We start from the raw sequence: 24,062 nt of genomic DNA, 5'->3' as shown, positions 1-24,062 counted from the left end.
GAAAACAAAATGTGCCTTTCCTTTTCCACAGTTACCTTTTTCACCATCTGTTGCACATGCTTCGAGATGGAGTGACAAAGGATCTAATATACTCATTCACTCTGAACTGGCAGCATTGTCGGTCTTCTCTCCCATGGAGGCACACATTTGATTTTGCAACTAAAAGCTAAAGCAAAGGGACACTGCTTAATACAAATGCTCTAACACACTGGTAAAATTTTAGTCATTGTGGCACCAAAGTCTGACTGAGGCTTCAGACTTTAGAAGTTTAGTAATACATCAAATCAAAGCATGCCGGTACTGCTTCTCCAGCATACTCCCTAGGTCTGCAGACTGACTTAGAAGAAAGCTCTTTATGCAGGTTCAAGAGAAAAACCAAGAAGCCCTTTCTTCTCCCTTGTCAAGATAGAGAATAAAATCTCAAGGGTCATTACTTAATTATCAAATCTTAGCTCGTAGAAAGGTAAACTAATAGTGGTATTTTATTATAAATAATATTCATTGTTTAATAATAGAGAATACACTAAGAACAACATTAGAACTAAGAAAGCACAGTCATTATAGAAAGAAACCACCAAGCATCTTTTAAATTAAGGAAAACATATTCCCTTGTCTCTCTTAGAATGACACACTGTAAAGCTTTAAAAACCTTTGTTAACAACTTTATGAATATTAAAGAACACCATGAAAACTTTTTTAAAAGAAGTGATTTATTATTTAATGCTTATTTTATTTTTATTATTGTTGCCAAGCAAGCAACTTCCTAGTGGTGAAGTAAGAATGTTTTCATATTTTAGTACTATAACATTTAGTTCATCTATTATTAATACAACTCATAAATACTCTCACCATCAAAAATATCCTCAAACAATCTTATCTGGGCTGACTCAGACTTCACTTCCTCTCCAAGGGTTTCCAATTTCTGGACTATAATTAGTTGTCATCTATTCTGACAGAGAAGATTCTACCAACTTTCCCCCATGTCTCAATAATGTTCTTGACAGTTTTTATATCCTGAAGCAACCTAAACAGTTTACTAAGTAAGACCCACTTGTAGAGAAGGAAAAGGTAGAATGGGAACAAACTTGTTATTTTTAGCTAAAGGTGATTTTGTAGGATTATTTTCCTGAAAGCATTCATATTTTGCCAAATGTGTGACACAGGTTATGTCACCTTTTAAAACAATTTTAGTGACCTGTTTTAACACCCTGATTGTACATCTGTATGAAAAAGGAAGTATTCTCTTACTAATTAGGGGGCTCTATTAATAAATTTATGCTGTTAAATTATTCTTTTACATTTAATGCTTATATGTTCTGTCAAATATCTCAACTGTCATTTATTTCCTAAAACAACTGAGATAATACACGAGCATATGAAAATCTTAGTAGATTATACTCTTGGTAAATAATAATACTTCACGGCTACAGTTAACATGAAAAAGCTGGTCTTTCTATGACTATCTCAAGAGGTAAATGAGCCTATCTTCCACCGTACAAGCACAGTGGCAAATGTTTCCTGAGGAAAAGCAAAAAATAATCATAGCATAATCAGGCTGGGCTTCACTATCAGAGTGATGGCAAAGGTGGAAATCATCTCGTTTTTGAAGGCAGATCTTTGCTGAATCATGTATAGCTGTGTTTCAACCTTCTTGGCTGTACAAGGCATGTATACATACAATTTTTTAATTTGCACTCCCTCCGTGTTTTAGGCACAGTGCTCCTGTTCTTAAGATAGAGCAGTAAATAATACAAGTCCCAGATTTCAGGATTCAAGTTCTTGGAGCTGGAGTCCATAAGTAGATAAGTAAAGGGCAATTTACAGCATAGTGTTATGAGCACTGTGGTAAAGATTCCAAGACCCAGAAAAGGGGCTTTCCATCCAATTTAGAGGTGAGATAAAAGTGAGTATTTAGTAAAGTTGTTGTAGAAGTAACAACATCTTAATTGAGTCCCGAAATATAAATAATACATCTTTAATGTGGAATTTGAAGTGGAAGTACAGATATATCTTAAATTAATAATTCTGATCATAAGATGCTCTTTCCTAGAAATTTTCACTGTACCTATCTCTAATTCTGATTGTATTTTCCATCTTTTCTACACTCCTCAGTTTACTCCTATTTTATGAGGCAGTGGAGTGGAACGGAGTGGTATATCAGGAAGTGAAGAAAAGCATGTTTTTGGAAATCACAAGGGAAAAGGCTGGTCTTTTGCAGTGGTAAAACACACTAGTTAAGAGTATGACCTGGATCTTCTGTTAGATTTCCAGTGCATCCTTTATGTGTCACTTTGAGCAAATTATTTAATCTCTCTTTGTCAAAGTCTCTTTATATGAAATATTGTCAAATCACAAGCTTGCCATGAGTGTTCAAAAATGAGTGAGTTCAAAAATGTACTAGATGTAAGAATATTCAACATTCAATATGAATATTGAATATTCAATATTCATCTGATGATATGATGATGATAATGATGATGGTGATGTTTTGTCAGCCTGTAACTGCAGGTGAATATTTAAACACTGTTGTCTCTATGGTAATATTCTAGACCAGGTTCTAACAAGTTCATTTAAATCAAGCTAATTTCTCTTTAGATTGAGACAAAGATGCACTTTCCTCGAAAGTATTGCCTTGAGATAAGTATAGCAAACCTGACACCTCAAGTTTTTTTTAATCTAAATGGAAATAATACATATTTAGGATTTCCACTTCTAGCCATGGCACAATTACTATATCAGACTATTGTACGCTTTGTAAACAAGTATGAAAAGAGATAAACTATATGAGGCAGTTGTTTTCAAGTAATGGACAACAGAGGGCAAGCCTATTTTATTTGAAAGAAGAGAAACACTCTTACAAGTGAACTCTGCATTCACTCTGACTTGTTGCCTAGGAGATTGTTTTTAGACCACAGCACAGAGAGGAGGAACCCAAAACAAAATCTGCAGTCTCGATGAATGAAGCAGTCAGAAATAAGAGTTCCGAGCTTCCGAGCTGGAATTGGTTTGTGAGGCAAGAGAGTAGAAAAGAAAGCTGTACAGAGAAAAATACTTATGCCAGCATGTTATTACCTCTGTCCCTTGGCTGAAGGAAAGGCTATGAATGCTTAGGGTGAGATTTTAAGGCCTGTCAGAGAGTAGCTGCCGGGGACTAATAAATGAACTAGAGGTTTCTCAGTGCTGAAAACTTTACAGTACGGCCCAGCCAGAGTGGAGATTCTTGCTGAGTACACTAGGTGTGCAGTTGACAGAAAAATCATGCTTCCAAAGTAGGATCACAGACTAGAGCTAAGCAAAACATTGAAACAGAACCATGCAAACAAAGTCTAAAATAAAAGTTCATAATGATCGATTTTCATTTAGCTGTCTGCCAGAACAAAACACAATACTTTAGAGGAAGAAAGATAATCTAGACATTTAACAATAGAGCAAAAAGTCATAATTACTAGACATGAGAAAACAGAAGCCAGAAATGTAATCCATAGCCAAGGGAAACAGAAATGTATTCTTCCACCAAAAAAATAAAAGAGCTAATAGAAACAGACCCCAGAATGAAACTGATGTTCAAATTTGCAGATAAGGACTTGAAAACAGATATTATAAATATGATCAAGAATTTGAAAAAAAGAAATATGGCTGAGAATCTCAAAAAAATATGGGAACTATGAAAAAGAATTCTAACGAATTCTGAAAAATTCAAATATAAAATATCTGATATGAAAGAGTTACAGGAAAAGCAGAATGATCAGCAAATTTGAATTCAGATTAATAGAAATTATTTAAACTGAGTCAATGGAAAAAAAAGCTGGGAAAAGAACAACAGAGACTCACTCAGTTACATGAGGGATCAACATGCAATTGGATTCTCCAAAGGAAAGAAGAGAGAGAAGGAAAAAATTGAAGCAATATTGGCCTCCAAGTTTTCTAAATTTGGTGAAAAATGAGAATTCACAGATCCAAGAAGCCCAGTAACTCCAAAAGAAGATAAATATAAAGAACCACACATAGGTATATCATAGTCAAACCTCTAAAAACCTAAGATAAAGAGAATAGGCATAGGACAGAAAAAACTAGATATATTTGATCAATGTAAAATTCCAGGAGACTTATCAGAAATAGTGAATGTAGGATGAAAATAGATGAACATATTAATATGTTTAAAAAATGTTGTCAACCTAGAATTCCATATCTAAAGAAATTACCCTTCATAAAAAGAGCTGAAATTGAAATAAAGAAATAAAGAAATTTCAGATAAACAAAAGCTGAGAGACTTAGTTATCAGCAGAAGCTACTATAAGAAATGGTTAAGGAAGTTCTTCGTGCCAAAGGGAAATGGTACCAGATAGACACTCAGAAACTCAGATATACATGAATGAATGGAAGGGACTGGAAATGGAAATTATAAGGATAAATATAAACATTATCTTTGTTTTATTTTATTAGTATATTTAAATGACAACTGACTACATAAAGCAAAAATAATAACATTAATAAAATATATGACAAGAGACACAAAGGTTTGCAGGAATAAATGGAATTATATTATTTTGTTTTGTTTTGTTTTACGTTTCATATGAAGTAGTACAATATTAAGTCTGAGTAGAATATAATATATTGGAATCCCTAAAACAAATCTGGAGAAATTATACTCTCTGAATAACAATATGTACTGTAGTAATCAAGGGAATGCAGTTTTCACATAAGGATTTAAAAAAAACATATTAATGAAACAGAATAGATTCCAGAAATAGACTTGCACATATATAATTAATTGATTTTCAACAAAGTTGTCAATGCAATGAAATGGGAAAAGGACAGTCAGAATAATCATTTTTTTAAAAAACTGAACAAACAAGCAGACAACAAAAACACAATCTACTCCACATCACATCATACAGAAAAAGCAATTTGCAACAGATCATACATTAAATGTAAAAGGAAATATTTTAAAGGTTCTGTATGAAAATAAAAGTAGCTGTTTTCACAACCGTGGGCTAGAAACACACTTTTTAGATATGGCACAAACAGTTCTAATCATAGGAAACCAACAGACCCGAGAGTGTATAACTGCCAGGACCTTTCCTTCAGAGTTCCCTTATCACCAACCAGCCTGCTGTTCCATGGGGGAATATAGAGCAGTCACTTGCTTACGCTATCATAGTAAGTGATTAAAGGATTGATTGTTACTTGCCTTGTTGTCTTGCTGTTTTAATGGCTATTCTGACACCTGACAGCTCAGCTTTCGCCAGTTCAGTTGACCTCCTGACACACCTGGGGCCAAAATCAAATAGCAATAATAAGTAGACATCTAGATGACTGAGACTCTTCTTAAATTAGAATTTAACATTATTATCAATAAGAAAACCTGAAATTAACAGATTATCACAGGAAAATCACTTATCTCCAAAATTAAATTTGGTAAATATTGATGTGATTCTTACTTTAGGGAATGGGGAGGGCATTGGTAAATTTGACAAGTAATAAAGGTCTTTATTTTGTAGTAAATTTTTTTCTGATGTACAATAAATATAAAAGGGTAAATAAATCAGTGAGTGTATAGTATAGTACAGCCTGAAGAAATATCACAAAATGGACACACCATATAACTACAAATCTAGCCAAGATATACCACATTAGCAGCACTCAAGAACAGCCAGGCTTTTCCCTATCTCCCAAGTACCATCTCCTCTCTCTTTCCAAAGTTAAAAATTGTGAAGACGTCTAACATTATAGGTTAGGTTTTCCTGCCTTTTAATTTTATATAAATAAAATCATAAGGCATATATTCTTGTATATTCTTTGCCTCTTTAGCTTAACATTAAGTTGGCACTCTTCTCTTTTAAACTTTTCTCTGTTTCCTCTACATATATCATTCCAGATAGTCTTTTCATATTTATGTTATGGATCTTTAAAAAATATAACTAAAAATAAAGCTTAGTGGATCACTTTAACAACAGATTAAACATTGCTGGGAAAAAATTATGAACAGATAGAGACAAAACTTCAATTATAGAATTTTCATTTGATTCCTGTTTATACTCCATAGTTCTCTCCAACATAATTTGCAATTCCTAGACTTATTAAATAGGTTAATTTAAAGTCTGTATCTGTAACTGCATCATCCAGATTTCCTATTGACCTGTGTCTATTTCCTGTTTTTGTCTCTAATGGTCAAGACTTATCTTTTCATATACTTGATTATTATGAATTAAGTGACAGACATTGCAAATAAAAATTATAGTTTAAGGTTCTGAGTGAATTTATATTCTCCCAGACAGGATTTAACTTTTGCTCGGGAAGCCTGCTAGCAAGGGGAACCAGCAATTCCTTGTAATCTTGATCTAATCAGGGAAATGACACGATTCAAGTATGAGCTTCGGTCCTGCTAAGGACAAGTGGAATTCCACTTCACACTTATCCCTGGCATATATCCCATATGAATCCTAGTTGAATGCCTGAGTAGTTTCTAGACTCCTCCTCCTTGGGAGGCACTCAACTTCACTTTGTGCTACTCTTCCCTTTGGTTTCATGAGTCTACCAAGCACTTTTCTCATTCCTCTTAGACACCATTTTTAAAGTCAGCAACTGCATCAAAGGGAAAAAAAACAATGAGAAAAAAGTCAAGTGGAACTTTTAGAATTCAGTAATACAGTATCTGAAATTAAAAATTCATGGGAGAGACTAAATGATAGGCTAGACATGGCAAAAGATCCAACAAAAAATATCCTTCAAAAATGTGTTTCTGTGCCTTTGATCTTATGTCTTTCTGTTTTCACAGTGTCCAGGGACATCCAGTGTCCAGTGACATCCAGATGATAAATATTCCTTAACTTGGGTCCCCTGTGTGACAATGACATGGATTACAGTGCCCACTGAACTAAGATAAACATGTGGTTCAAGAGAAATATAAACACTTGATTTTCAAGTCACTGAGATTAGGGAGTTGTTTTTTTACTCCAGCTTATTCTATAACATTCTGACTAATAAAGATGTTTCAATATTGGAAAAGCTATTAATGTAATTTCCTCATGTCTTATCAGATTTAAAAGGAAAATAGAATGATTGTATCAGTATATGATAAAAATATATGGTAACTTTCATCACAAATTCATAGTAAGAAATCTTAGTAAAGCAGGAAAAGGAGGAAGTTGCTTAATATTTTGAAAGGTCTTAGTAAATCCTTTTAATACACATTTTAAATAAAATTTTTGTTTTAGAATAGTTTTAGATTTTCAGAAAAATTGAAAATGTAGTATAGAAGGTAGCACCCAGTTTCCCAGATTAATAGTACCTTACATCAGTATGATATATTTGTTCAATTAATGACCTAATATTGATATGTGGTTGTGATGGTTAATTTTATGTGTCAACCTGACTAGGCTAAGAGATGCCCAGAGAGCTGCTTTTTTTTTTTTTTTTTTTTTTTTTGCTGTACGCGGGCCTCTCACTGTTGTGGCCTCTCCCGTTGCAGAGCACAGGTTCCCGACGCGCAGGCTCAGCGGCCATGGCTCACGGGCCCAGCCGCTCCACGGCATGTGGGATCCTCCCGGACCGGGGCACGAACCTGTGTCCCCTGCATCGGCAGGCGGACTCTCAACCACTGCGCCACCAGGGAAGCCCGAGAGCTGCTTATTTTTAGGCATGTCTGTAAACGTGGCTCTGGAAGATTTAGCATTTGAATCAGTGAACTGAGTAAAAAATAATCACCCTCATTCGTTCAAATGGGTATTATCCAAACTGTTGAGGGCCAAATAGAACAAAAAAATGAAGGAAGGGCAAACTCGCTCTGTCTCTTTGAGCTGAGACATCCATCTTTGCTTGCCCTCAGAAATGGAAATTGGTACTCCTGGTTCTTTGACTTTTGGACTCGGGACACTATTTGCACCATCACCTTCCCCCTACCCAATTTCTCAGGCCTTCGGTTTCAAACCGAGTTAGCTATACCACTGCTTTCTTGGTTCTCCAGCTTGCAGAGTGCAGATCACGGGACTTCTCAGCTCCATAAATGCACAAGCCAGTTTCTATAGTAAGTCTCCATGTGTATATATATATATATATATATATATATATATATATATATAATCTCCAGTTGATTGATTCTGTTTCTCTGGAGAACTTGAATACAATTTTGATGAAGTAAAGTCTACTTTAAGTTCAAATTTCCTTAATGGTTACCTAAGAATTTTTTCTATTCCAGTATCCCATCCCAAATACTACGTTACGTTTAGTCATCACATTTTCTTAAGCTCCTCTTGACTGTGGCATTTTCTTAGATTTTCTTTGATTTTGATAGCCTTGACAGTTTTGAAGAATGTTGATCAGATATTTTGTAGCGTATTCCCTTAATGGAATCTGGCTCATGTTTTTTCTAATAGACTGGGGTTTGTGTTTGAAGACCACTGACATAAAGTCTTATTTGCATAACATCATATCAAGAGTACAGGGCTTCCCTGGTGGTGCAGTGGTTGAGAGTCCGCCTGCCGATGCAGGGGACATGGGTTCGTGCCCTGGTCCGGGAAGATCCCACACGCCGCGGAGCGGCTGGGCCCGTGAGCCATGGCCGCTGAGCCTGCGCGTCCGGACCCTGTGCTCCAGAACAGGAGAGGCCACAACAGTGAGAGGCCCGTGAACAGCAAAAAAGAAAAAAAAAGAATTAAGGACTACATCTTAAACTCAAAAAAAAGAGTACATACTACTAACATGACATCACTGATGATGTTAATCTTGATCGCCTGAATAAGGAAGTGTTTGTCAGTTAAGTTACTTTATTCCCCCATATTGCACTATTGGGAAGGACACTAGATCAGTCTGTACCTAAGGAGTGGACATTACGTTCCTCCTTTTTCAGAGCACAGTGTTTACATAAATTATTGATCATTTTTCAGCAAGGGACATTTTCTCTTCTCTCCCATTTATTTACTTATTCAATTATTTGTTTACATCAATGTGAAGTCATAGATATTTATTTTGTACTTTGGGTTATGATCCAATACTTTGTTATTTTATTGTTCAAATTGCTTCATATTTCATCCTTGAGGTATTTTTTCAGTTGACTCCTGTATTCCCATCATTGTGGGGTTTGGGGATTTTTGAGTATTTCCTTCTTTTCTGACATGAAAAGATGGTCCATGCTCAGCTTATATATTTCAATGTCCCAGTCCTATTAACAGCCATTAACTTCAAAGAGTCTTGGTTCCAATTATTGTAGAATGGTATTAAAACCCAAAAATCTGGGAACTAGATGTGCTTATTCCTACTGGAGTGTAATTGATTCTAGGGCATATCAGATAAGAGAGTAAGGAAATATATATGTTCAATAAATATTTTAATGATGAAGTATTCTATCCGATGCATTCCCATTAAAGTCATGACCAATGCATGGTGCCCCCAGCCATTATTTCATTTCAACATTGCACAAAAAGATCTTAGCAAGACAAGGACCAAAAAAAATAAGTATCTAATAAAGTTGATTATAAACATATACTTAAGCTAGTAGTTACTCCTAAAGAAAATCCTCACCCTATGGATATACATAAGACTGTTAATAACAGCATTGCTTACAGCACTAAAAATTGAAACAATTTATTACATTTTTGGGTATAATAAATACATTGTGGAACATCATATGTGTCTCACTTTATCTACTGCTAATTCAAATGAATATACTAGAGCCATATATATTCAATTCATATATATATATGAAAAATAATTTGTTCAATGAAAAGAGAAAGTGGCTGGATTATGAAAAATATTCCATTTATACAGTTTGAATACATGTAAAGCAACAGTGTATTTTATGTATAGATATATGCAATGCAGTAAAAATGTTTAAATATAGAAAAGAATGAATAGCCTTTATGATGAGAAAAAAGGAGGAGGATTGAAATCAAAGGAGTACCTAAAGTACTCTTTTCAAGATAATTATTGACCTCCACATTGTTTAATTCAATGACCAACTTTCAGTCGTGATCTTATTTGACATATCATCATTTACCAAAGTTAATAACCATCTTCATCCTAGAAGTGTTCTATCCTTGGCTTCTAGACATAACATTCTTTGATTTTTTTTTTTCCTTTGACACTGGTCATACTTTGTCTCCCCTATTTATCACAATTCTTATCAACTTCTTAAATTCGGAATGCCCTGGGAATCATTTTTTGACTCTTCTTTTTTCCTTTTTTGTCAGTGATTTCTACTAGTTCACAATCTCAATTATCATCTATGTAATGATGACTCCCAAATTGTATCTTGTCCAGACTTCTCTACTAAACTCTATAAAACTATATACAGCTGTGTACTTGCCATCTTTACTTGGAACACCTCTAAATTTGAAATGCTCCAAACACAATGTGGATTTTTCCTCTAGAACCTGCTCCACCCACACACATTCTTCCCCGTCATTGGACTCCAACATTCTAGTCTATCCGAAAAACAACAACAACAAAACAAAGCTTGATTCATCTTTGAAACATTTCATTTATATCCCACAACTAATATGTCCAAAAAATTGACTTTAGTTCAAAATATGCATAGAACCTGATGACAGCCCACCACCTCCCCCCAGTCCCAAGCCTTGTCTAAGGCACTATTACTACTCGCCCAGATTACTTGGTAATCTCCAATCCCTACTTCCATTCTTGTCCCAACAGAGACTCTTGGAAACACAGCAACCAAAGTGATCCTTCCAGTATGTCAGTGCTATCAAGTCATTGCTCTGCTGAAAACCCTCCAGTATCACCTGATCACATTCGGAGTAAAGTCAGTGGCTTCCCAATGGGCCAGCATGCTCTGCACAACCCGAATCTGTCAAAACTCTGACCTCACCACAAGTCCTATCTTCATTTGCCACACTATCCTCCTTGCCATTTCTCAAATATGCCAGCTATACTCCTGTCTCAGGGTATTACCACTGTTATTTTCCTCTGTTTGAAACATTGTTCCCTTCTCCTTTATTCTTAGCCTGATTTCTTAAAACTCAGAAAAAAAAAGAAACCTTCCCACTCCCATTCATGTGTTCCCCAGAGGGCACAACATACTCATCTTCTACCTCAAGCATGCCTCATCTTCTACCATACTGTATAATGGACTTATTTATATGTTCACCTTCTTTTGCTTCCCATTAATAAGTACACTCCAAGGTTCATGATCATTCTTAGTTCTTATTCCTACATTCAATGTACCATATAGTGTTTGGCACACACTAGGGACTCAATAAAATTTACTGGGTTAATTAATTAACCTTTAGAAAGGCAATAAAATGGCCTGGAAATCTGCATTATTATCTGCATTATTATGGCAGCAAAATTGCATCGTAATCAGATTTTTGGTATTGTATTTTAACTATTTATTTAAGACAAATAATAAACAGTGTTACTAATAACAGTAATCATGTACTGCTGTTTTTTAAAGGAGAAACTCATTTTCAGAATAATAAAAGGATATAAGACATAATTACATAAGAATTCTGAAGTAATAAAACACAGGGATAAAAAGAATAAATTTTTAGGAAGTATTTTTTATTTTTTACATATATACAAGTAAACTGATATGACCTTCAAAAGGTTAAAAAAGAAAATAAGTAAGCTCTGAAGTTCATTTAATGAGTAACATTGCTGGCTTCTAAAAAGACATCTTTATTATGAGAAGAGCAACTGGAAATATCTCAGCAAAGAAGTCTCAGGGGATTCTTCCACCAGACATTGCTGAAACAATCTAGTTGCACTGGGGATTGGACATGACTAGTTCAAAGTCAGTGAACTGTGGGTGGCATGCCTAGAATAGAGACTTTTTTTGAGAGAAGATTACAAAAGTGATTCCAAAGAGAGATGTACCTGTCATTGACTTCTTATACTCTAGTACAGCAGAAATAAAATAGTACAGTTTCTCTCTGGAAAATTAAAAATAGGCATTTTAAAGCTGGCCCTTTTACCATTTCTATAATCCTTTGTGAGCAATTATCATTGTTATTGTGTTTCTCTTGTTAAAGTGTATTCAACAGAAAAAATTTTAATTAAGAAAATCAATGGTACAGTTATCTTTTGTTTTTCCCTCTTGTTGAGGATAAGATCTTAAAACCAAAAGACAAGATCTGGAAGCTGCTTTACTTAAACTTTCAACTTAAACAAACAAACCTCTCTGTCTCTTTTGTCCAGATCTAATAGTGATATGGTATCACACAATTTGTTAGCAGTAAATGGATCTCAGGTAGCCTGTGAAATGATAAGGGCTTAGATAAAATTAAACTACACCATCAATTAGAATTGCAATTCATTTCAATATGTTTATTCTTTAAAAATATAACCAATTTTACTTACCCACAAAGATATCCATTTTTTAAATCACAATCAAGAACAAAATATCTTGATTTACCACATCCATTGAAACACACATGACACTTTTATACATCTTTCAAGATTGACTGTAAGAAAAATTACTGGTTCTTAGAAATGTTGAAAGATAAAATTGGCATTATTTGCTTCTATGTAATTTGATTTTAAGTTTAACTTATGAATGGATAGATTATATAAATAAATTCTGGTTTATTGTTTATTGTTCCATCCCTGTTAGCCAATAAATCTCCCACAGATAACACAATACAGGATGTACTACCAATAATTCTGTGTTAGTTTTAACATAGATTCTGATCATCAAATGGTTCATGCAGAATGAAATTTTGTTAACTGTTGAAAGTGGATATATATACAAATAAAATTGTTTTCTTCATTTGTTACAATCATACCTAAAAAACAGTTGGACAGATTTATATCAAATTTGTAACATATATTTTGGATACCTTAAACTGGCATGTAATCTGTGTAGTGTGCACAAAACTATTCGGGCAGTTACCCAAGAGGAAACTCAAAGGGTGAGAGTGACCACCAAGACAGTGGGAATTTTGTAGCTATAAGAGGCTTCTGTGACTGAAAATCAGGGGAGATCTTCCATTTATTAAAAGCACCATGGAAAGGGGTTTCAAATAAAACACTGTAATTTAACAGCTGTAAAAGTCCATGTTCCAAAGAACAAATTCTGTTTTGTGATAGAGCACTTCTCATATGGGCACGTCTATACAGCAAGGCTTTAAATGCTAGACTCAGAGGTTTATATAATTTTGCTTCATGGTTCACAAACAAAATGGAGAATCTAACTAGTTTTAAATGATTCTAAATCAGGTTAGAAAAGCTGAAAGAGGCATAGCTGGAGTTTGTGATTTAAATATAAAATCATTTTTTAAAAAAATTTATAGAAAAGAGGTAATCCCTAAAGGTCTTATTGCCCCAGTATAGTTTCAGAATCCAACATTTTAGTTAAGCTCTAATTTGATTTCCAGTAGTACATTATCTTTGCAGGACTACCTTATGATCCTGAGATAAACACACATATGTACAGACACACAATAAATGTCCATTTTAAGTATTCATAGATTAAAATCCAGTTAATGAAAAATTTCCTTAAATCTTCTGAGTTCCGCAATGTGTAATTGCATCTTTGTATGTACCTTTTCTTTGAGTTGTGTAGGGCTGATAAATTATTTGTTGACCAGTAATTCATAATACAAATTTCATATTTTCTGTGTTGTTTTCTTTAAATGTCTATATTTATCTCTTCTTTCTTTCATATTTCAAAAGGGCATGTTTTAAGTGAAACTATGCAAGGATAAGAGAAAATAAAAAACAAAAGTTCACTTCAGGCCCTAAGAATAAGAATTTATATTTAGACCCCCTTCTCCAAACTGCTACTTAAGTCAAACAAGGAAAGTGTTGCAACAAATGTATCTTGTAGCTCAAAAACAAAGAAAAAAAATCATTTTGAATGAATTAAAATGGATTCTAAGCAAACCAGGATATTTCATTCTTAGTGTATTAGTTTTCTAGGGCTACCCAAAAAATGCACCACACGATGGTTGTTTAAACAACAGAAATTAATTTCCTCACTATTCTGGAGGCTAGGCCGAAGATCAAAGTTTTGGCAAAGTTGGTTTCTTCTGGTTTCCTCCTAAGCCTCTCAGTTTGTAGGTTTCTTCACCTGGTCTTCTCTCTGTAGCCATCTGTATCCAAATATCCTCTTCTTATAAAGACAAGTCATATTGAATTAGGGCCCACCATAATGACCTTATTTTAACTTAAATGCATCTTAAAAATCCTATCTTCAAATTACGGTTACATTCTGAGGTACTGGGAGTTAGGACTTTAACATATGAATTCGAGAGGCACACAATTCAGCCCATAACACCTGGGTCAAGTCACTTTGCCCTGAATTATGTTCTGATTCTAAATATGTTTTGAGAGTTAAGTCTGAAGTTTATATTGAAATGCAAATCTCCAATCAGATAAACAATTGTAACTCCCATGCACAATTAGAACATTGGGAGGGATAAATAAATTGAATAGTCATGAAAACATAAATGCCATAAGTATATTTAATGCCCCAGAATGAGAAATACACATGCAACTTGATGTTGAGAGTGATCAGAAAGACTACATTATAAATTTGGATAGATAAGAATTTATTGATGTGGGACCATTCACCCAAAATTTTAGGTATAAGACCCTGACAAGGGTCCCATGGATGGTTCAAACCTACAACTACAATGACTGCTAAAACCTTGAAAAAAACAATGGGCACACTGACCAAAGTTGAAATGCCAAAGTTCCCATGAAAGAAGGTAAAGAGAGGCATGCAAACTTTCAGTGATATGGGCATGATATCCACATCCAGAACACTCATCAAATGATTGTTTCATGAGAAAGCCAAGGCATACCATTTACCAAGTCCAGGAGAAAAACACTGTTGTGTGAATACCACTCAGTTGTGGATTCTCTGTAGCCAGGCCTGAGAGTAAGATAAAACTCTGTTAAAGAACTTGGCCTTCTTATGGCTATGGGGATAGTAGAATCCAAAAACAAGAGGTAGCAACATTTAACTTCCAAAAACCAGGGGTAATAATAATTGCAATGGCCACCAAGACTGGAATGACATTCAAGGTGGCCTGATATGTAAAGATCTGTAGAGATAGTTAGTAGAATACAAGTGGAAGTGCAAAAAAAGTGGACATAAAACAATGTTAACCCTCATATTGTGACAGCAGAATAAATAAAAGATAAATGCCTGGGAGACAGAGACCAGTCATTCCAATGAAAACCATGATCCCATGTGGAATTTTCAAATTTGAGGCAGTTTTCAGGTCCAGAAACAAATGCATACATTGATGACCATATATCCAGAGACAAGGGCCCTGGAAAATCATGTCAAGTATAAATGGTAATGACTCCCCAGTACTTACAAGGGACCTTTGGCCAAAAGAAGAATGTCCAGATATTTCAAAGACCTTTGAACACAGGATATGAGCTGAATAGTTGCCAAGAGCTCTAAAGCATCATCATGAACCATAAACACCAGCCCTGCACACCCTCTCCCCCAATTGGAAAGCCACCTGTTAGAATCTAGAAGATCACTATAGGCTACTGCTAGTTCATTCAAGAATTAGGCCAAATTTTAGCTATAGTGTCAGATGGTCAGATACGGTATCTTTGCTCAAGTAGATTTGTAAGGTACTTCAGGTACATGGTTTGTGACAACTAACTTGACAAAAAAACATTCTTTTCTATATCATCAGAAAAGAGAAAAATTTTGCAAAAAAAAAATTGTATTCACATGGAATAGAGAACAATATACATTTACATTTTTTCCCCAGAAAAGTTGTAACTTTCATACCCTTCATCGTAAAATAGTTCAAAGATATCTGTAGCCATCTCACAGAATAGCATACCACATGGATCAGTTACATTGACACATTATGTCGAATGGATGGATGGACTGAATGAGCATGAGATGGATTGCATTCAGGACACCTTACTAAGAAACATGCGTTCTAATGTATAAAAGATAAACCATGTGAAAATCAGAGATCTACCACATGTATAAAATATTTTTAATTGTGGTAGTCAGGTACAAACCAAGACATGGCCCCAAAGCCAAAGACAACTTACTGCATCTTGGATCTCTTATCATGAAAAACAAAACACAACTCCTGCCAGCTTTCAGTGGGACCCAGATTAGGAAAGGGTTCTGAGGTTAAGACTGTGATGTAAGTGTTGCAGGTCATAGTATTGTTGGTCAATTAAAGTTCAAAATGAAACAAACAAACTCATAGTAAAAGAGATCAGATTTGTGGTTACCAGAGGTGGGGTGTGGGGCAGGGAAAATTGGATCAAGGCAGTCATAAGGCACAAATTCCAGTTATAAGATAAAGGAGTACTAGAGATGTAATGTAAAACAAGATCAATATAATTAACACGGCTCTATGTTATATATGAAAGTTAAGAGTTCTCATTACAAGAAAAAATATTCTAGTTTTTAAATTTTGTGATGATATGAGATGATGGATGTTCACTAAACTTATTTTGATAATCATTTCATGATGTATACAAGTCAAACCATTATGCTGTACACCTTGAACATATACAGTGCTTTATGTCAATTATTTCGCAATAAAACTGGAAGAAAAAAATTGTGGTGCAGGTAGTCCTGCCACTTTTGCCATTAAATATAATAACCTTAGTACATCCTAGCGTTGGCGGTATATGTGGTTCAAAAAGACGCTGTGTAGAATTTGTGTCAAGACCAAGTGAGAGAATCACAATGAACACCTCTGAATTTTTGAAGCAAGACTATGCCATTTGCTTCAGATAACTATATTCCTCTTAAAAAACAATTTTTATTATTATATTACCAGATCCTAGTAGAGACAGAATACTTGGACACCAAGTGACCATGAAACTGGAATTGCTCATAATAATTATTATAATCTGATAGATGCCCTATGGTAAGTGGAATAACGCCCATGTCCTAATGCCAGAACCTATAAATATGTTACCTTACATGGAAAAAGGGATCTCATATATACAGTTAAGGTTATGGAACTTGAGATGTGAAGTCATCCTGGATTATCCAAGTAGGCCTAGGCTAATCACCTGAGTCCTTGAAAGTGGAGAACCTTTCCAGGTTGTGGCCAGAAAGTTATGTGATGATGGAAGAATAATAGTCAATGAGATGCATCATTGTTACCAACCCCCTGGAGAAGGTTCCTAAAAAGAGTCCTTCTGCCTGGTGTTGCTTGTGCCAATGGAACAAGATCAAGTTTGGTTCAAAAGAAAAGGAAAGCTTTATTCTTTGATCAAGGAATGGAGAGGTTTGAGCTTCCAGAGCTCCTCATCAGTGAGGGGAGAGGGTGGAGTTCTCACAGGGCACGTGCTCCTCCAGTTCCAGATCTCAGGGCCTGGCGTGAGTCTCTGCACACGGCCCACCACTGCCATCTTGAATGGAGCGTGTGCAAGTGCTTCTGCACACAGCCCTCCATGCTGAGGCCACAGCCATTCTGCACTGGGAACTCTGGTCTGATGTGCAGGGAGCAAGGTCTCAGCACGTGGCACCCTATGAGCAAGGTTATACCCTATGAAACCAGGTTAAGCACAAAGAAAGAGAAAAATACACACGAAAAATGGTTAGACTTTATTTTATTACCCAGGTTCTATTTTTATGCCCCAGGGAATTGTGAATCGGCTTTGCCAGTGACCCTTTGCTGCACAAAGATGCAGAAAGACGGTCAGGAGCCAAGGAATGCAGGCACCTTCCAGGAGCTGGAAGAGGTGAACAAACAGATTGTCTTCTACAGCCTCCAGAGAGGAATGCAGATTTGCTGAGCCCTTGATGTTAGCTCAGTGAGACCCTTATCAGATTTCTGACCTACTAAACCGTAAGATAATAGATTAGTGTTGTTTTATGCCACTAAGTTTGTAGTAATTTGTTAGGACAGCAGTAAAAAATGAATACAGATTTTGGTACTAGGAGTGAAGTGTTACCATAACAAATGCCTAAAATGTGGAAGTGATCTTGGAATTGGGGAGGAGGGGTAAGCAGGGGCTGGAAGAATTTTTAGCAGTGTGACTAAAAAAGCCTAGATTTCCTTGAATATAGTGTTAGTAGATATATGGATGCTAACCATTGTGCTAACAAAGACTCAGATGGAAAGAAGGAAGATGGTTGAAGAAACATAAATCTCCCTGGAGAATTCCTAGATTGTTGTGAACAACAAAAAGCTATCAATTTACATATCTGAGATTTGCAAAAAAAGAAAGCTGGATAATTCTAACTTTGGGCAGGAATATTGGAATCCAGTTACTCTCACTGATGAGAGTAGAACCTGTTCAGCGCTTTTGGGAAAGCACTAAAGCAATACAGCCACACTTGGTCAAAATAAGCATAAAGATAAAGTAATAAAGTAAGCATAGATACAGATATGCCATTGCTGAGGCTTTTAAAATTTTTCTATATTATTTATACAAGTTTATATATGCACATATATATATGTAAGCCTGGGAAGTTCTCACATGAAAATAAGTAAGGAAAAAGTGATGAAAGGCCATTATAGAATGCTATTAATTAAAGATCTATACACATGGTAATATGGGTTTAATCTTAAAAACATATTGCTAGGTGAAAAAGAAATGTCTAGAGCAAAATTAAATAAAGGTGAATTCAATTTATTTACACACAAAATAATAATACAAGTTTTATATACAGAAATGAAAAATATAGCCATGTTTTCCCATGAGGGTAAGAGAATCAGAGGAAAAAAGTAGAGATAAAATTCAATCAATGAATAAAAAGAAGTTATTCAAGTACCAATGACATCAGCATTACACAAACAGAGGAGTATCATTAACTCAACCCTTTGCACATACAACGCAACTTAGTGTATAAATAATAAATGTGAAACTGAAGTTTCATGTATAAAGTTTCATGTATATACCTTTCATATTGAGTTAAATTATAGAATAAAAATAAAAATAAATTAATGATTTAAGATATAAAGACAGGAAATATATTCAAAAATAAATATATGCAAAAGTCTAATTTGCATAATACTAGGTTTATTCATTTATACCACTCAGCTGCATTAAATATCATAAGCATATCTCTTCATTAATACTGCTATCTCACTTATTAAAAAGATAATAATTTATTTAAAATTGTATTGCCTCAAAGGTTTTTAAGGATTAAGTGAATTAATATATGTACATCACTTAGAAATGGATCTAGCATATGAAAACACCACAAAAGTGCTAGCTATCATCATTATTATTATTTCCCTGAAGTAAAGCAAAGTGAACTTTAAAAAGCAAAGTCTAAAATGGATATCTTTTAAAAAGCAAACTATTTATGTATTATTTTTATTGCAAAAGAACTATTCATGTTTTAAGCTCCAAGAGTATACCTAGTATTTGATTTAATCCATTTTTCTTTTTCTAAAAACAGCTTTTTGCTTTGTAATAACTACTCCTTGGATTGGATATGTAACATCTTTCTATGAAGCAATTTTTAATGTACATTCTAACCATCAGCATTAAACTGAGAGTAATTATATCTCAAAACCAGGCATGACATCCATACCCAAAATTTAACAATAAACTCCAGCTCCTTTGCTCCTACTCTGAAGTGTGGTTTTCCATGTGAGTAATGTAACCATCTAATTTGTCATTCAAACTGTGATGCTTTTGAGAATTGATAACTATACCAAGAAAAATTCCAGTACTGTCCCAGTTAAAATGGGTCATCAAACATAGATGTAGAGACAGTACAATCTCTCCTGAGAATGACCCTAAATTTATATTAGTATCACGTTCCTGTAAACTATGCTCAGAGGAACTTGAGCATAAATCCACTTTGAATCCTTGTTTTTCTCCCCAATTTTAATGCCACCACATTAGCAGGGACTATCATCTTCTCATGCCTAGATCACTATCACAGCCTCCTAACTGAGCTACCTGCTCTCCCTTCTCTTCCTCCCCTAGTGCATCAACCACGTAGCAGCAAAAGTCACACAAGTCACAGGATCCCATTTGTGACCTCCAAAAACACCCCAATGACTTCTCACTGGTCTGTGAACAAAATCCAAAACTCTTAATCATGCACTACAAAGCCCCTTCTAGCCTGATGCCTGACTATCAATCAAACATGCCTCTCATTCAGAAAGCTTTATTCACATCTTTCTTCTTGAAATTCCTGCAACTCACTAGGTTCTTTCCAATCTCAAAATTTATGACACAGAAACAGAAACAGAAATATATAATAATATGAGAGTTTAACATGCCTGTCTTACTCTAGTAGATCAAGGAGGCAATAAACTTGTCAGACACTAAAACACAGACAACCTTAACTCAAACAAGCAAATAGTATATATACACAAATGTAAATTTTCCACATGTAATAAAGTTAAAAATTAATAACAATATTCAAAAAAGGGCACTTCCAGAAGGAAATGAAAATCAAACAACCACAGAATTCTATTTAAAAATCTATTGAATCAAAGGTGAGATATAATTTAATATTGAAATTTTTTATAAATTCAGGATAATCTCTTAATGTACTATACTCTATAGGATATAACCAAAGCAGTGCTCAGTGAAAAATTCATAGTATTAAACACCTTTATCAATAAAAACAACAAATGAAGTAGACACTTGCATCCAAAAAGATAAAACAAAATAATCTAAAATAAATAAAGCAAGAAATTATTAGAGATAAAATCTCAATTTATTTTTAGAAAAGGAAAAAAGGAAAATAAATAAATTGTGCTCTGATAACTTAGAAAGAAACACACCATTAAATAACCTAGTTCTTTTAAAAGGAGAAAGCACAAATTCAAAAAGAAATGAAAAGAGCAATTAAAAAACAATCATTCTATGCACACACATTTGAAAACCTAAATCAAATTGGTAATTTTAGAAGAAAATAAAGTGTATAAATGTGGCATACTAAAATCAACCTGAGGCATTTTTTAGCATAGCTGTAAGAGGTCTAATTGCCCTTAGTTGAGTTAGAAAATTTAGACAACTAATTTCCATAGAATAAGAAAACAGAGATTAGTCAAAAAGCCTCCTCACAAAAACTTTGCATTTCCCTTAATGGGTTCACAAAGGGTTTTTCAAAGCCTTTAAGGAACAAATAATCCTAATTTTATTTTGAACAATTACCACGAATAGAAAAATCAGGAAAACTTCTGAATATTTTTTAAAACGAAGATCCCAAGACCTGAAAAAGATGACATAGTGTATCAAAATTACAGACCAATTTCACTTATGAATAGCAATAAAAATTTTAAAACAGAATCCTTAAATGGAATTCGTATACATTTTTACATTGTATTGTAGCAAAAACCTCCTCAGGGGAATTGGATGTGAGAAAAGTAACATATTAGAAATAAGCTGAAAGACAGTTTTCAGCACCGTAATGAAAGGGGTAACGATTATACACCCTCTCTCACAGTTGTGCTAGGGACAGAGGAAGGAAAAGTAAGCTTGGTGAAACACAAAGTATTAAAATGTCACATGGGGAAATAAATGACAAAACCACATATATGCCACCTCTCCCCTCCTGCAAGGTTAAAGTTGCCCATCTCATGGTGGACTGTCAGTGACTGAAGCTGAGTATGTTACTGTGCCTGTATCAGATACTGATATCGGATCAATATCCACTTGCTTCTGCAAGCACCATCAGACGGGCAACAAATGGTAGATTTGTGCTAAATTTCCAACGTTGTGCCTGCAAATCCCATGTACTTCTAATCTCTGCCTGGTCCCCGATTCTCACTACGTGTAGAGAATATCTGCAGTGACGGTGCCAGAGATAGGAGCTTTGCAGAAGCAGCAGCTTTGTGATTTTCCTGAGGAGTGGCTGAATTCCCTCAGAAGTACAAGCATTCTTGGGTGATAACTGCACCATCAGCCAGGAGGAATCACCACCACTAGACTTGGACAACAATATAGAAACACCGATTGTAAACGATAGAAATCCTTTCCTTCGAGCCATATAAAGGATGTTCAGAATTGCTATGATTCATTTGAATCCTAAAGATACCTTAGGTTTCTAACCTTGGAAAATGAAGATGCATTTTTTTTTTGTAGTTCCCACATTGAAAACAAAATATTTCATTCATGTGACTTGCTCAAAACACATCTATGGTATGAGTTACAATAACGAATTCAAAATCTTCAGTAGTTGTAACTAGGAAATAGACCTTATTTGCTACCGCTTCCAAATCACCATGATGTTAAATAAAAGGTGACAATATTCTTCAGAATATATCTGTGTTTGTAATACTACCATTTTAAATTCTACACATTTTAAAAAAACAAAGAAAATGATAGACTTAATCATTCTGTGATCATTAATATGGCCAAATGTGTTTTCAACAAGCATAGGTTTCAACATGTCTCCAATTATAAATTTAGACTCATGAATAGTGATTAGCCAAAACTCATTGATAAGCTATAAATCGGTACATACATATGCATATGCATGTCAAATTCCAAGATAGGGCTTCCCTGGTGGCTCAGTGGTTGAGAGTCCGCCTGCCAATTCAGGGGACGCGGGTTCGTGCCCCGGTCCGGGAAGATCCCACGTGCTGCGGAGCGGCTGGGCCCATGAGCCATGGCCGCTGAGCCTGCCGTCGGGAGCCTGTGCTCCGCAACGGAAGAGACCACAGCAGTGAGAGGCACGCGTACCGCAAAAAAAAAAAAAAAAAAATTCCATGATAAAATAGAGATTATAGTTAAAATTGTTACATTAGAACAAATACGAAATAACTACATGAAATACTTTATACACACAAACACACACGTATTCTTGGAAAAATTAAATTTCCTCCACAATCAAAAAAAATTGTGTTATTTGCAGATAGATTTCTCCATTTAAAAAAATCATTGAAAATGTTGCTTTCACCTCCAGGACAGGATTTTAAGATCGTAAAACTTAATAATTTCTCATGTCAATAAGAAAAGAGAGAAACATAAAAAGAAAAATGAGGGAATCTCTGCATAGGCCACATCTTCCCATTTGTCTAAGAAGAAAGTTGATGAATCTTATACTTAGATGTTGTTTATTCCCTATAACTGGGTGTTAAAGTCTCAATTTATTTTTTAGTCATACACAAAGCTGGAAGAACAGGAAAGTTTAATGTAAAACATAATAATATAAAACAGTAATATAAAACAACTAATATACCTCAAAATATTCAAATCCCATACCTACTAAGTTCTTTTCCTTATAAGTTATTCTTCCAGAAAGAAACTGAGTGACATAGCAAGTCCTTAAGGATGTACGTGTCTAAAAACCATTAAGAGGTTTCTGTTTCTAGGTATGATGAAGTAACAGGGAGCAGATTTACGCTACAGATTTAAACAGAAAACTAGACAAATTTATAAAACAAAAAATTACAGACAGTAGTGACAAGCAGTGCAGGACTATATTCTCTGAGAAGTGAGCAGTGGTCATCAGGCAAGGTAAGCCTACGCTTAAGGCTTTGAGGCAGCCTGCATGATACTATGCAGGAAGTAGAAACTCAAACAGAGCTTTGTGGTCTCCCTGGATTAAGGAGACATCTGAGATTGTGGAGGATGAGGCAGTTAACTACAGAAGAGGGCAGATAACACTCTATAGAAAGCTCCAGAAAACTGCAGAGGATACCCTTAAATTTTTAAGGAAGGCCTTTTTGAAGAAGTGACACTGGGGAAGAAAATCAATATGATGACAATACAGCTGCATTCATGAGATCAGGGAAAGAACATTCAAAGCTTAGGAATTAACAAGGGTAAAAACTTAACACAGGAATGAACTTGGAATGTTTGAAGTTAAAAAAAGAAAAGTAGCATAGGCAGTACAGGATGAAAAGAGCTAGATCAAATAAACATGGAACAGATGTTGTAGGACATTCTAGGACTTCATTTAAATTTTCAATTTTGTTGTTATCATCTTGATAAACCATTGAAGGAGCTTGGCATTATCTAATTTGAACCCGAGAATAGCCACATTGACTGCTTAATACTGGATGCGTGGTAGTGGCACCAAAATTTAAAAATTGTAACATCAGCTAGAATTTGAAGCAGTCTTAGTGAGGTCTGGTGATGATTATAATGGTGGTTGTAGAGAATTTGATGAACAGGGGAATTAATTTGATATTAATCTTCAGAATATATTTGATATTCATTTTAAGAATATATTT

This window comes from Tursiops truncatus, chromosome 5, assembly GCF_011762595.2.
Source record: "Tursiops truncatus isolate mTurTru1 chromosome 5, mTurTru1.mat.Y, whole genome shotgun sequence".
Lineage (NCBI taxonomy): Eukaryota > Metazoa > Chordata > Mammalia > Artiodactyla > Delphinidae > Tursiops > Tursiops truncatus.
The sequence above is the reverse complement of the archived record's forward strand: the minus strand, read 5'-3'. Positions refer to the sequence as shown.